Source organism: Pinus tabuliformis, chromosome 3_2 (assembly GCF_031772625.1).
Source record: "Pinus tabuliformis cultivar Carrire ecotype Pingquan chromosome 3_2, CPIR1, whole genome shotgun sequence".
NCBI lineage: Eukaryota > Viridiplantae > Streptophyta > Pinopsida > Pinales > Pinaceae > Pinus > Pinus tabuliformis.
In genome coordinates, this window is record NC_142302.1 from 908,859,776 (window position 1) to 908,875,343 (window position 15,568).

The window sequence follows — 15,568 nt, forward strand, 5'->3', positions numbered from 1 at the left end:
ATGGTAGTCTTGGAGGCTAAAGCACTACTTCAAATATGAAGTTCAGGTAGATTTGACTGCTAAAGGCTTAATGAACATGTCTTTCAACAACAACCACTTCTAGAACCAATGGTATCGTATAGTGAAATGTGCAAACAATATGAAAGGGTGAGGACGAAGTTTATAAGATCAATATTTATACACATCTACAAGCTTTTGTAAAATCCTTCTGAAAAATGCAACATAAGTTGGCTTGAATATCATTGCAAGGTTAAGGACCACTTATATGGATTTTCCATATCCTTTTATTAAAAACTCAAGCAAACTGGTTACAATAGTTTGTACACCTATTCAAAATGGTCAAATCTTCACAGGTCCACCAAGAGGATCACACCAAAAAGGGCAGAAAATAACAGTAGAAGTTAACCATGATTCAAATAACAAAGGCAAGCTATTTTTTTCACTTGTGCTTTCTTTTTTTCCCATTATCATGTTGTTTCTTTGAATCTCTTCATGGAGTAGTGCATATACAGAGCCTCTTACGATCAGATAATTGTATCTACAATTGGTCTGTGAAAATGGGCAATAAAGAAAGAGAAAACATTGTAGCACTACAAGAACTCCACACTCTCCTCTCTCCACAACATCCTTCAATCTAATGAAACACTTGATATTTTTCACCCTTTGACTCACCATTGTCATGCACCCATGGACCTGTTGTTGTATCTTCTTTTTGACAACAGAATAACCAACATGAATAGATAATGAATATGAATACTACTCTTTCAGGGATATCCCATAGGCCTAACCCCTCCTTCAATGTTGTCGAACATCAATAAGAAACCCAACAATAGTTTTTGTACCTTTAGAAGTGACAAAAGAACACAGAAACTAAAGAATAGTTCATGACATGTAGACTTCCACACTTGCATTCTTTGTAGCATGACAAACAGGACATGTATCGAACGCCATTTCACAGTCTCGACAGAGGCAGAGGTGTCTGCATGGCAACAACAAAATTGAAAAAATATTTTTTGACAGATGTTGCAGGTTATCTAATCTCTTGGATCCTTGCTACCTCTAAGTGGTTTAGCATAATTAACCTCCGCATTGGGATCTAAATGAGTTGATTCTGCATCATCTGCCTCATTATTGCCACTTCCTTCTCTAGTTTGCCCCTTTCTTTGCACCACAGCGTGCTAAAGATTACTTTTTAAGGTTCTCACCATCACTTTATGATTCATAGATTTACTCCACCATAAATGGGCTTCTAATTTCAGTTGTTTCTCTCTCCTCCAATTCCATGTTTCTATGATTCACCTTTTCCATATGCGAGTCCTTATCCTTAATACTCTGAGAAAGACCTTCTTCTATGACATTCATAAGGGAGATCAAATACCTTTGCTTCTTCTCTACGAGAGATTGTCTCAAATGTCCCCCCTCTCATTTCAAAGCATCAAATCACATTTGTTTTAGAACAAGAATCATGTAATTTCCGATGCATTTTGATTTCTATCAAAATGCAACATAACATATTTTATAACTTACATCCAAACAAACATAGATAAAAATCTTGCAACAATAGGGCTTCTCAAGTCTATCCAGACTCAAATTATGCAATTCCAATTCAGTCCACTTTCTAACAAAATGAAACACATATATTACACCTCTTAAACATTTTGGATACAACTATGTCTAGGCACAATGACAACATATGAAAATATTTCCATTTCATGACCCTAACGAATTTATACTTCAATTTGTAGGGATTTTACAATGACTCTAGACATCACCATAATGAAATCTTAATTTGAGCATCTTAATGGTACCAATCTTCAATGTTTGCCCTTTTTTATTAATATGATGTTATCTAACTTTAGAATTAATAACGTTAAAAAGAGCCTTATCTTAGGATAAGTTGACACTGTTAAATGACGACACACTGATCCATTTCATTTCTTTGTTGCTGAAACTTTGTATTGAGTTCATCTGAAAGACAAGAAAATATAGAAGAACTATCACCCTTGGCTGCATTTGGAACTGAAGATTCATGTGTTCATCCTCAAAAGCTAATTGTAAACCAGTTGAAACTATACCAGGAGTTTGTTGGACAAGATCTGATAAACTCATCAAAGATGGTCTCTTACATTGCAAAGAGAGTAGATCTACGGGTTCTCTTGCTCTTTTCATATTGCATGTTTGATCTTTAGGAGTATGAAAAACAACTGGGAATGTTGAAGGGACTAGCTGACCATGAGGAGTGTTCAATGCTGCAAAATAAAATCAAAGAAAAAAATTGTTGAGAAAACCTATAGTTTTTGAAGGAGATAAACATTTCAACATCCAAATTCTGCAATTTATTACAAATAGTCAAATGTAAATGCATCAGCTCATTTGCACTGAAACACACAAGCCTGTATGTGCATCCCAACTGTTAAAATATGTAACTAGGTTCGGTCTTCATAATGACATATGTAATCATGATTTATGTATTTGATGTAAAGAGAAAAATAAATTTATTATTGTCATTCTTGAGGCATGGGTTTCATGCTCAAAGGAAAATTATTTTTAGGTCAAGAACCCATTGAGTGCTTGTAAGGCTTGTCATTAAGTCTACAAGTCAATTGAGTCATTGTCATTTATGGAAGACCAATTTGGGCATGTTACATATTAAAAAGAAAAAATTATTTGAGTCAAAATAGAGTCAAAGATCCTCCAAGACCTTGTTATAGTGCTACAAATTGTCAATCTTCAAAAGGAGCAAGTCGGCGTATCTAGAGGGAGAAATCAACCTCTTAGGGAATTCAAGGAAGCCTATATATAGGAGCATTCGAACTCATTAAAAGGGGATCCATCCAACATCCAAGAGCAAGCAAGAAGTGCGAAAAAAGGAAGAACAAGGAGCCTCTTAGATATCGAAGAGAAGAAGAAACCAAAAGTTTGGGATTGTTTTTGGGTCAGTTGCACCTCACACGTGTGAAGATATTAGGGCTTTTATCTATTGCAGGGAAGTCGAGTTGTAGTACCATCAAGAAGTTATTCATTGGTGCCAATAAGACTTGTTTTGAGGACCGAGTTCACAAGGAAAAAGGAGACCAAGCGAAGGTAAAAGAAGGCATATCTATCCATTTCATCCCACATGTGTTATCCTAGGGTTTTTGCAAAAGAGACCGAAAGTTGCAGGTCAAAAGAGGCCAAAATTTACATTCAAGGTGCAGGTCTGAGCTTATGATGTGAAGGCAGATTTGAAGCAAAGAGACTTGGGTTGACTTTGTGAGAAGTAAGGTCTTCAAGAAGAATTATGACTTGGTCTTGGAGGGGTTGTTTGACAAGGGTCATAGGTCTTGGAATTTGTCATCTAAAGTTCTATAAGAAGAGAAGAGTTCTTGTGGGTTTTCCTCTCAAGAGGAGAGGTTTTAGCTCTGGTTGATCGCTTATATCGTATGTCCTCTTGCCTTATTATTCTTTATTGTTTGGTATTTGTTTAATGATAAGAACAGCATAATAATCAAGTTGAAGAAGAAGTTAATCATGATAAGTAAAAAGATATCACTAACCGTTATCAATTTAATAGAAATCACTTAATCTAGCGCCCCTAGATTTTTCAACACCAACTACTCGATATTCGTTTAATAAAGCTGGTGAACCAAACCAGACTCCCAGTAAGCCCTTATAATGTATGGTTTGCCCATTCCAACTAATATAAGCATACAAAAAATGCATCCATGAGAAAGGCCACATGAACCATATTTTAGTTGTTACCCTGTAACCCATAATCAATCAAAATAAATTTGTTGCTGAAAGTTGAAGATAGACCTTAATGTTAAAATCACAATTACAAGATACCAACCTCATTTCGAAATCAGGAAGTAGGACATTGGAAAGATATTGAGCCTGAACATCCATTGTCTGTTGGACTAATCCTACAGCTTCGCAACATCGTGAATCCAGAAAGGTAAAAAACAAAAACTAACCATTGGAAATTACTATGAGCGCCTCTGAAATTTGATTGATGTGGAGGGCCAACAACTTCACCACGTCGTGGATCCATAAAAGTAAAAAACAAAAAATGAACCATTGCAAATGACCATGAGGGGCTCTGAAATTTGATTGATATGGAGGGGTAGCTGTTGTTCAAACAATTCGTGTTGCGAATGGAACTATATACAAGGAAGCCATGCTAATTCCTTCTCCGAAACACAATTTTTTTCTCGCAAAACTGATGGATGAATTAAAGTGGGGGTGAGAGGGTCGTTGTGAGGGGAATCACTAGAAGCGGTCATTGCAACAAACAAATGGGTGAATTTAGAGCCAACGTTGAAGGGATTTGACGCTGGTGTTGAGGGCGGAGGAATAACTAATGTAAGATTACCACCATGAGTTGTTGTTGCCTGCCCAGAGGAAGAAGCACTGCTTTCCCTGGAATTTACGCAAAGATATGCCGATATTTTGTTCGGATTTTTTTTACCTTTTATTCTATTGTACTTCCTTCACAATTTTGGGCTTGTAGGTAAGTTTAGTTTGGGTATTCTCATAGATAATGAGCTGTTTCCAAGAATATTGGAGCTTTGGGCACACTCCGACTTGCACTCAATGTAAGTTGTGTACCCTGTTACCCACCGAAGGGTTGTGAATATTTTAGCATGGAATTACACTAGAAATTCATGTTAGAAAATTATATATTACAGAGCAATGGAACACATAAAATATATTGCATAAATATAAACACATAAAACAAGATAAACATGGATATACGTGGTTCACCCAATTTCTGCTACGTCCATGGAGAAACAGCGAATCCTTCCTTTTATATTATCTAGCAAAATGAAAAGATACAATCTATAGCAGATCCATTGTAATTCCCTCTTCACTCTCACACAATCTCCTCTCTCTTTCTCACTCAAAATACAGATCTACATAGACGCAATACAATTCCCTCATATATAGTGAGGGGTTGCCTTCTAGGTCAAAAAACCTTAAATTAAACATAACGTCTACCATCAGATCTCTGCCTAATGAATGGTCCAGATTGACTACGAAATTACAACATTTTACAAGGCAATTTTACATCTATTTTTAGCTTCGGGGGCGCTCCCCCCGATCCCCCACCAGGGGGGCTCCCAAAGATCACAGCTCCCCCCCGGGACCCCCCTTGCAGCGCAAATATTACATGGAGTGTTGCCGCCACATTACGAACTGGGGTCCAATAAGGCGATACATCTTAATAAAGAAGATAATCAGGCTCCACACCCAACACTTCATTAGTGATTTATCTATCAAAAGTGTTTAGTGTACAAACCTTCCCAACCATGGCGAGAATATGGAAACTTGCCACCCACTTGACAATGAGAATGTGGGAGCTTAGTAAGAAACTTGCAATTGAGCTAAAGTGTTTTGCATTGTTCTAGTATTGTGGGGGTGTGAATATTTCATGCAAGTAGTAAAACACATTCCAATTTTGCCAAAAAAATTGAAATTTTCCAAAAAACTAGTAACAGATGCAAAAGTTACCATTTAAAGAAACAACATCCCCTTTATACCCAAAAATGGCATTAAAATTTAGCAGCACCTATCCGTGAGAGTAATGAAAAAACATTTTTCATTTATTGGGCATCTTGAACAGATTGCAGGGATTCAAGTACAATAGAGAGAGAGGGAGAGATATTGAAAAATTCAATTAAACTTGGCCTTCCAATATATTGAAAAAACATATACAGTGACCAATCCTACTTGAGTAGACTTCTATCTGCCCTGTCTTTGTCTCTCTATGCACCATGCCATATAATTGTTCAAGTGCAGGAAATGAACCCATTGCACCCACCAATTTGATAATGTTTTCAGTGAGAGAAATCAAATAGAATGAGAATGTATTTGTGAATTGTTTAGAACTCATCAACAATTTGAAATGTGTATAAAAATCTGAAATTGTAAATGCACTAGGTTGATATGCTTATTCATAGAGGCTATCTTTGTTGAGTATCTCTTGTATCACCATTAGGTCTAAACAGAAACATGAATAGGCAAAAATTGGCCCCAAAGGCAGAAAAATTTGACGAGAACGGGATGAGGCCACAAAGAATCTTAGAAAAAGTCGGGAAATACTCTTCCTATGTGAATCAAATCTGTTTTTTCCTGCCGTCTATAGGTGTTTCACAAGTGAATGTGTGAATGATATGGTAATGGTTGCAGAGAAAGATTACATATTTTTGTCTAGAGGCTATAATAATGCTTCACTGAATTTTCCATGTCTTGTTGGCTTGGGCAAATAGTTTCCTTCACTTTGACACCATTCTTGTAAATCTTGAATGTGGGTACTGTTGTCGCATGGATTGACACGACAACGCTCAGACCGAGGGCTGTCACTCTGATCCCCGATCCCTTCGTTTAAGCCTGTCTCCCGCGGCTAAGGGGGGTAGTCCCTGTGAGATGATGAGACCAACTGTCGACCAGTTGGTTGGGAGACACGAGATACGATATAAAAAGCACTAAAATGATTTGATTAATTGAGCAGACTAGTGCCTTAAGAGATTATTGTTAAAATGATTACTTGTTAGATATAGAAAAATAAACCGTGAACAGCAATCATTTGTCATCAAAAGGTATCAGCGAAATCACATAACCAAACGATATCCAGCGACTGAGAATTTTGAAAAAAGATAAATGCTTTAAACCACCACGAGAATCCTAGACCATTAACTAGATATCATATTCGCATCTCGACTTGAAAAATTCAGATCTTAAGATATAACATGAAAAACAACTGAAACTGGCAAAAATGATTTTCCAAATTTTTTATGTGATAAAATGAAACCTAAAAACCCTAAACCCTGATAAAAACTGCATAAAGCAAAAAATTTGAAACCCTAGATCAGAGAAAATTGAAACCCTAAGACAACTGATTAATTTACAGATTTGGCCCCTTAACAGCCAGATTCAGCAATAAGCACGGAAAACATTTTAAAGAACAGAAATTTCAGATCGTCACTGTGAAGAACTTCAGAAAATCTCTCATGCAAACTTAGAAAAATAAACCGAATGATAGACCCAGGATCAAGTCCAACTGGGCTCAGCAAAAAAAATGCTTGCGGGAGTTGGCTGGTTCAGCCGAGAACTTCCCCGAACGCCCACAAATTTCCTTCAGAAAATGTTTTCTGCACAGCTCAAAACAACCGTCAACAAAGAGGGCAAAAATGCTGCTAGATCTCAAACAGTAATGGAGATACCTGCCATTACTTCAGAAACCCTAACAGCACCCAAACCCCAGCAAGTGAACAAGATACCTGTGCTCACAATGCTCTACGAAAGGCTATTATTAATGGCTGAAAATAACATATGCAGAAAATGAAATGATCTCACAGCATTCCAAGAGAGTAACACCAGCAAGATATGGACCCCAAAGTCTTCCTTTATTAACCAGAAACAGATTTACAAGATCAAATGAATCTGAAATGACCACCTAAGACCCTATATAAAGGAAATGATCCCAACGGCTAGTTCGAATGATCCATGTAGAAATGATCTCGACCGTTGATGAAGATCAAGACATCTCTTGATCTCATCCGTCGATTTATTCAATTAATTTTTTATTATTATTTTTAAAATTTTTAAATTTTTTATTATTTATTATTTTATTATTATTTTTTTAAATTTTTAAATTTTTAAATATTTATTTTTTATTTTTATTTTTTATTTATTTCATTTTTTTAAATTTTTAAATTTTTTATTATTTATTATTTTATTATTATTTTTTAAATTTTTAAATTTTTTTTATTATTTTTTATTTATTTCATTTTTTTAAATTTTTAAATTTTTAAATTTTTTATTTATTTTATTATTTTATTTCATTTTTTAAATGGATCATCGAACTAAACCTTTGGAAACATCACCCAGGACCTAGGACTTAGGACTCACGAGGGGATTTAAAATATTTTTCGACCCTCAAGACACATTACATCATGACTTTTACAACTTACATCTCAAGGGGACAAGCCCACTTAACACAGACCCTCATAAATCACCCAGTTCTGCGACACAACTATAATCTAGCATATTAACACACTAGGATTCTCCTAAAGTTCTAATGACAAAATCCATCCCGGCTTTGGGGTCAGGTTTGAAGGAAAACTCTGCCGATCCATGGATCGGTGAGACGAAAAACCTTCCGGGACATAGATTATCATAGAAAGTTAGGTCCACCTAGGCAATTTTACATACATGACTCTGATCTGCTTAGATTATTTACAATTCATACATGCAGACTGGGTTTACAATTGAAATGATCAAGCTGCTGATGACTGTAGGCTGGCACGGACACGTCGTTCAGGTGCTACCCCTTTCTGCCAAGAAAAGAGGGTGTACTGCATGGGAAGTTGACCAGTAGAGGTCAACATCTGGCTCTACTTGGGGACACGTTGTTGCTTGCAGGAATGTGAGAATCCAGAATCTGCATCCATACAACACAAAAATAAGTAGCGTCCATCCAAAATCATCATATACATTAAGCACAATAAAGATACAAGCTCTTCATTTATTAACTATCTAAAACAGAAACGAAAATGCGGAAAAAAACAAGGAGTAGGGTTAGAAATACGATACAAAGGATGCCCTACAGCATCAGATGTGTTCAATATAGTGCATACTGAGCATTTGCCTGCTTTCAGGCAAATCTGTCGGCTGCTTGTCGGATGTGCCATGTCCAATTTTGCATATGGTAGGACTCTTTCCTATCCGAAAATCAAGCTGCTCGCGGCCGTCTGATGAGTCAAATCTTCTTCTTATTTTCTTTCTCTTGCGCTTTTTCTTTCTGGCTGGTTGAATTACTGATGACCTGGTACTTTCTGTTTCAAAGCTATCAGATGAAGTATGTAAGATATGCGTGCTATGTCTTTCTTCATCTTGCATCTGATCTTTATCATTCTTAAATCTATCTGGATCACCTTCAATTAACCATCTTTCAATTGAACTAATGACCTCCTCATAATAAGATGAAGCTTGTTGCGGCAAATGAGAAGGCTCCTGATCTGTTGATGTTACCTGGTTTCTTTCATCTTCCAATTGCTGAAACCTTTGAACCTGTATTCTAATGGCATCCATCTGTCTAGAGTGTTCAACCTTTGTAGCACTGATTTGTCTGGCATGGTGTTCTTCCATGTCTTTTATTACTTTATCATTCTTTTCCTCTATGTCCATCAAGCAATGCTGCATGAAATTTATTTCTTCTTTATGATTCGCTTGCATCTCAGCCAACTGATTGTTATGATTGAATGTCATAGAGTCAATTTCCCTATCATGATCAGTTTTCATGGTCACCATATTTTCCTCTAAGACTGACATCTTGTTTTGCATGCTTCTAATTTCTGTTTCATATTTAATTTTCATGGCCTCAATTTCCTTAGCATGCTGATTTTGCGTGACCTCCAACTCCCTATTACGTTTTTCCAGGTGGGTGCCTAAAGTTTTAACATCATTGATAAGTGCAGATGAATATGCCGTCACGGTGTTTGGAAACGGCAGATAACTTGAACGCTTTTCCGGAAAACTGAGATTGAAATTTTCATCTGCTCAGAGATTCGATGTAGAAAGTCGACTTAAACTTCGTTTCGGTCAAGGGTATCCGCGGACAAAGCGTGAGTTATGTCCGGGTTTTATTGTTGCGTTCAGAGTCAGTTTTCAGGGGTTACGATTCAGTCTTTTGATACGCCAGCAAGATCCGCGAGTAGCAAAATCATTCAGCGTCAGATCTGCAACCAAGAATTCGTCGATTTTCTGCAATCCTCATCATCCCGGCAGGTGATATCCTGAAATCGTTTCCTTATTTTCCTAAAGTCTCTGCGTGGGTCATCTTATATGCATTTGCGTTTTCGTTCAGCGTTTTTGGGTTTTACGATTTGCAAATCCCTGCGTTTCTTTGCTTCCTCAGGTTCTCATTTTCGGTCTCACCGCATTGACATATCTCTGTTTCGATTCTGTCGTAGTCTCCGCGTCTTAGGTTTATAGTTTCCGCCCTTTTTTTATGTGTATCGTTCAGCTGTAGTGTAGGGTATCGTTTCATAGTTCAGCTTTCATTGCGTTTTGATATTGGTAGCGTAGGATTAGCGTTAGGCAATGTTAGTGTAGTTCTTTTTTTTCACGTTTTAGATTTTAGATTTTAAAAATTTAAGTTAGTCTATTATGTTATTTGTTTTAGATTTAAATCATATAAAAATAAAAATAAATACGATTGGCATAAGTTAGTTCTTTTTTAGATATTCTTTATTTTTTTTAATTGGAGTTTAGTTTTACATTTTAGGATTTTTATAATATAAAAAAATCAAAAAATCAAAAAATATATTTTTAGTTTTATTTTTAATGAATTTAGTTTTAGATTTTTATTTTTATTTTTTTTTTATTTTTTTTTAAAAAATATAAAAAATGAAAATAAAAAGGTTTAGGTTTGGTCTTATATTTTTATAGATTAATTTAGTTTTAAAATTTTATTTTTTTTAGATTTTTTTAATTTCCATAATATTGAAAAATAAAAAATTGAAAAAGGTTTAAAAAAAAAAAATAAAAAATAAAAAAAAAAATTTGGAAAATTATTTTTGCAAGTCTCATGAGCTTTCGCGTTATGTGTTTTATGCTGAGATGCTAAATTTTCGAGTTTGAGATGCGAAATTGATATCTGGTTGATGGTTTATGATTCTCGTGGTGATTTAAAGCATTCATCTTTTCAAATTTTTAGCTGCTGGATATCGTTTTTGTCTTTCTAAGAGCATTGTGTTTTTAGCTGATGATAGATGATTGCTATTCATGGTCCATCCTTTCATATCATTTAACAAGTAATCATTTTAATAACAATCTCTTAAGGCACTGGTCTGCTAAATTAACCAAATCCATCGAGCCCTTTTTATATCGCATCTCGTGTTTCCCAACCAACTGGTCGACAGTTGGCCTCATCATCTCACAGGGACTACCCCCCTTAGCCGCGGGAAACAGGCTTAAACGGAGGGATCGGGGATCAGAGTGACAGCCCCCGATCCGAGCGTTGTCATGTCAATCCGCGCGACAACAGGTACAATAAATGCTTTCATACATTGTGAAAATCTGTTTTTTCCCAGTGTGCACCTTCAACAATAAATACAAGTCCATGTTAGAGAAAGTTAAACAATCTACAATTTTATCTCAAATGCATCACTGGTTAACCAGTAATTCAATACAACTCTATTTTAACTCTATTTTTTCAGTGTCCCCCTTCATCAATTAAACACAAGTTCATGTTAAAGAACGTTAAACAATGTTCATTTTTCTCTCAAATGCATCACAAAATACTAATATTAATTCAATTTTAAAATTATATTATACATCAATTTCCAAAAAACAAATATCCATCTTTGTCCTTTAGCATAAATCCCAAGCTCATCTATTGTATGCAATTTGACCCACAATCTGATGTAAAACATGAATGCTTCTAAAATATATACAAAAGTTTTGCAGGTCATCATCGTTCAGCTGCACCAGCCCTTACTCCTTACGAGATGATCTGCAATCTGATCTAAAACTTCAATACTTGTAAAATATCTACAAAAATTCAACATCAGTCATCATCGATCACTTATATTAGTCCTTACCAGATTCTTCTGCCTATGGGTACCTTCAAGAAGTTGACAGAATGGTATCTTCCACATAGCTAATCGAAAAAGGGAGAAATCTTCTTGCATTGGTCATTTGATATTGTGTTGAAATTGACTGATGTTGGGCCTGCATATCCATATAAATATAAAGCAAGTTATTCGAGGGGTTTTTCATCTCGTGCTATGAAAAAACATGAAACCTTAAAATGGGACAACAAGCAAATATAGCATAAATGTCTCACAAGAATGCATTACCAACTAGGTGAATTAATAGCATCACTGAATTGATCATCACTGGAAACCACCTCTACTTCCCCTCGAAATTTGATATTGTAAATCTCTTCTGCATTAGATTTTTTGTGTTGTACTTACAACAAAGCATTATGAATAACTAAGGGAATTTACATGTCTTATATTAATCATTTCAAGGGATAACAATAAAATGACATGAAGAATATGTCTTGCCTTTTTCATTATATATTTCAAAGGGCTAAAATATAATTATGAAGACCGTCCATAGCTACAAAATTCTACAGGGGGTTCCATCTAAGGAGCAAGACATACCATGGCACAACTCCTCTTGCCAAACATCTATCAAGAGCTTCCTTTCTTCAACATCAAAAGTTAGGAAAAATATCAAGATTGCAATTCCAACATAAGACATTTTGTCCTCCTATTTGCAAGAGATAGTGTTGGCACTAGGATGTGTTGAGGCACCCTCTTGAGTTTCCTCACACATGATATTTATCTTCTTGGTCTTAGGATTACATATTCTAAAATAGCAAGATGATTCCTATATCGACATTACAGTTTTATATGCTTAGGCTTTAGATCTTATATCTTAGATTAGATTTGCTTTATAGATGTGGCCCTTGTACTCCCGCTTCATATTGACTCAGATTACTTAGCAGTCCCATTGACCATTTAATGGTCATTCATTGGACAATAATAAACTTATCTTATATTATCTTCTCTTATTGATGCCATGGATTGTTATGATGCCAAGCAAATTTCATCCCCTTTAAATGCATGCTTTGAAGAAATAGCAAGGACTTTCAAGTAAATCAATATCCCAACCATTCAATACAAGCATAAACAAAAGATTTTATTGTTTTTTATTCCATTGGCCAGTACATAGTTGTTTTTCTCATCTAGCAAATGAGTTTCCAACAATATTTTAAAAAGATGATTCATGCCATAGAGTGATCTATTTTTTGGCATTGTCTTAAGGTCAGATATACCGTAAAATACACTACAACTTCAATATTGTACCCTCTTTGGAGAAATTATTTTAAATATTATGAACCTGACAAGATACCAGAGTTAGTAAAAATCTTTGTTGAAGTGACGTCAGAAGTCAAGTTGAAGCCATACGTTTACAATCATAATTAATTAGGCCATCCATGGTTATACATAAGCATCCTTGTCGCAATGAGAACAATATGTTATTCAACAACCATTAGGACTGACAAAAATGCAGTCTTCAGGAAAAAGATGGATTTTAGTGGAATAGGTGAACATTAATCTATAAAACAAGTCACAATCCTCAATTATAAATGGGTATATAGATTTATAATTTTATACCACCCAATATTTTGCTAAGAATATAACCTTATTTGAAGGAGTTGCATGTTTCCAAGCTTAATAGTGAACACTAGAATAGCTTAATCAAAGTATCCATTTCATTTGGAATGTCATTAATGTCTTTAAATATAGCAGCCAACACTGCAATTTTGTGACCTTCATTGAATATTTACAAATAGTTGCATTGCAGGGCATTGTCGGAAACCCAAGAAATTCGACCACTATAAATTGGCACACCCAACGAAATGAATGTTGATCTTATTCAGTTGAAAACATACATAAGTCTTGATCTTGAAATGTGCTTTGAGCATTCATATTGAGTTATGTTGATCAACAGTACAGGATAGAAGGCAAAGTGGCAAAAATCTGGTATCATGGTCTATGTTTTCAAACACTGAAAGCATAGCTCTTTACATGGTTTGGCCTAACCATTCAAGTAATCTAAAAAAATCTCATGACTACAGATTTTAAGATAGATCAAATCAATGATGACATAACCATAATTCAAGGAATTGTTATAAAAGCAAAACATGCAGAATCCAGATTTGAAGAATTCCCAGTAGGACTAAAACTAAGTTATCATATTTCTTATGTAAGGAGATGGTCATGGTAAACATGCATAAATATGCAACCAGCATTGCTAAAGGCATATAAAGTTCATCACACATACTAGTATAATAATATTCTTGTAGATAAAAAAGGAAGAGCCTCCAAAAGCTATGCTTTAACTATTAATATTGTCACAATAGTTGGTATACATATATCCAAAGACTAAAAAGGAAAACAAGAATTCATTTCCTTTGGTTTCTTTGAATGATCACTGGTACAATCAGAACAGTCTAGTACAAACTGCATTGTTTTTGTCAGAGCTCTCGGGCTTACCCGTCATCCAGCACCAAACGAATTGGGAGTAGTAGAACCAGGAGTCCCAGGCATTGAATAGACACGAGATTGTGGACCAGAAAATGATGGAATGGAAACTTTAACTTTTGTAGCCATCCAATAAAAGTGTTCATTCAGTGAAAAATTAAACTATAAATCATAAATGATCTCAAGAGGAAGGTTGAACAATAAAACATGATTTTATATGCAAACAACTACGTTGAATCGCAAATCAAAATCAAGCCTTTATCTTGCAAACAAAGCCACTGCTCTTGGTTGTAATAGTTTAATTTTTTGACATCTAAATAAATAGAAATGCTCTTAGAGCACAAACCTGGGAAGAAAAACATTTCTGATGCTGCAGTAGAAGATGTTGAGTAGAACTCATCACTGCCAAAAATTACGTATAAGATTTTGCATGAGTAAGGATGAAAAAGAAATCAAAGAGAAAAGTCATCGGTCATACTTGATGTTAATAATTGACAGATAAGTGAAACCATTGGTGACTGTAAAACAAAATAATATTGTTTCCTCAACTGTTAATATTGTTGTGCACTTAAAGCGATCACTAATAGTCATCTATTGAATGATGAATCCACTTACATGATAATGTTATTATGTACCATAGATCAGAAGATTAAATGGTAGTACCTATTTGGAATATTAGAATTTCCATACAACGCAGTCTGAGCTTCTGCTACCAAATTCCATGAAAGACTTTTATTCACATATGTACTTGGAAACACAAGGTCATAAGTGTCAGCGGCCATCACATAATTATATTTGTATATATAACTAGGAAAATATCATTATGCAGAAGCATGACTTCTTAGTCTATTATAACAAGCCACCCAAAGATGTTACAACAAACTCTTCTAGACTGAACCTAGGAAAACAACTTTTATCTATTGGGAAAATGGGTGTACCAGGTATTGGTTGGGGTTTTTCCTGTGCATTCTCCTGTCCTATTCTAGACACTTGCAGAACCATAAAAGTGTCCACTTGGCGGGACTGTCTTAAGAACATATCAACAAACAACGATCAAATCAGATTATTTTTTTTACTTACACTTCCATAATAGACATGTCAAGTGTAGATGAACCTTCAGACTTACATGGTAAAATATAGTGTTTATAGTATCTTGGGATACTATTTACCAATGATTGCTGCTTCATACCCTCCTTATCATTATACTCTTGATAAGTGCGAAGCCTCTAAAATTACAAAAAAAAGTCACATGGGTGAAGATCTCAACATGTTTAGATAACTTATATGTGATTCAAGCACAAAAGAGAACAAAAGCAAGTTTACAACATCATGGTCAAATGTGCTGAAATCTGATCTAACCAACCAGCCCGCTCAAAGTGCTTGGTTGAGTGTAGTGACCAAATAACTTTATACTGTACACAGAAATACCTGATCAAGGCAAGCTATCTTAAGTTCTATAGTTGATAGTTCTGTAGTTTGTTGACTGAGGAGGTCGTTAAGCTTGTAAGCAACAGTGCCTAGATTAT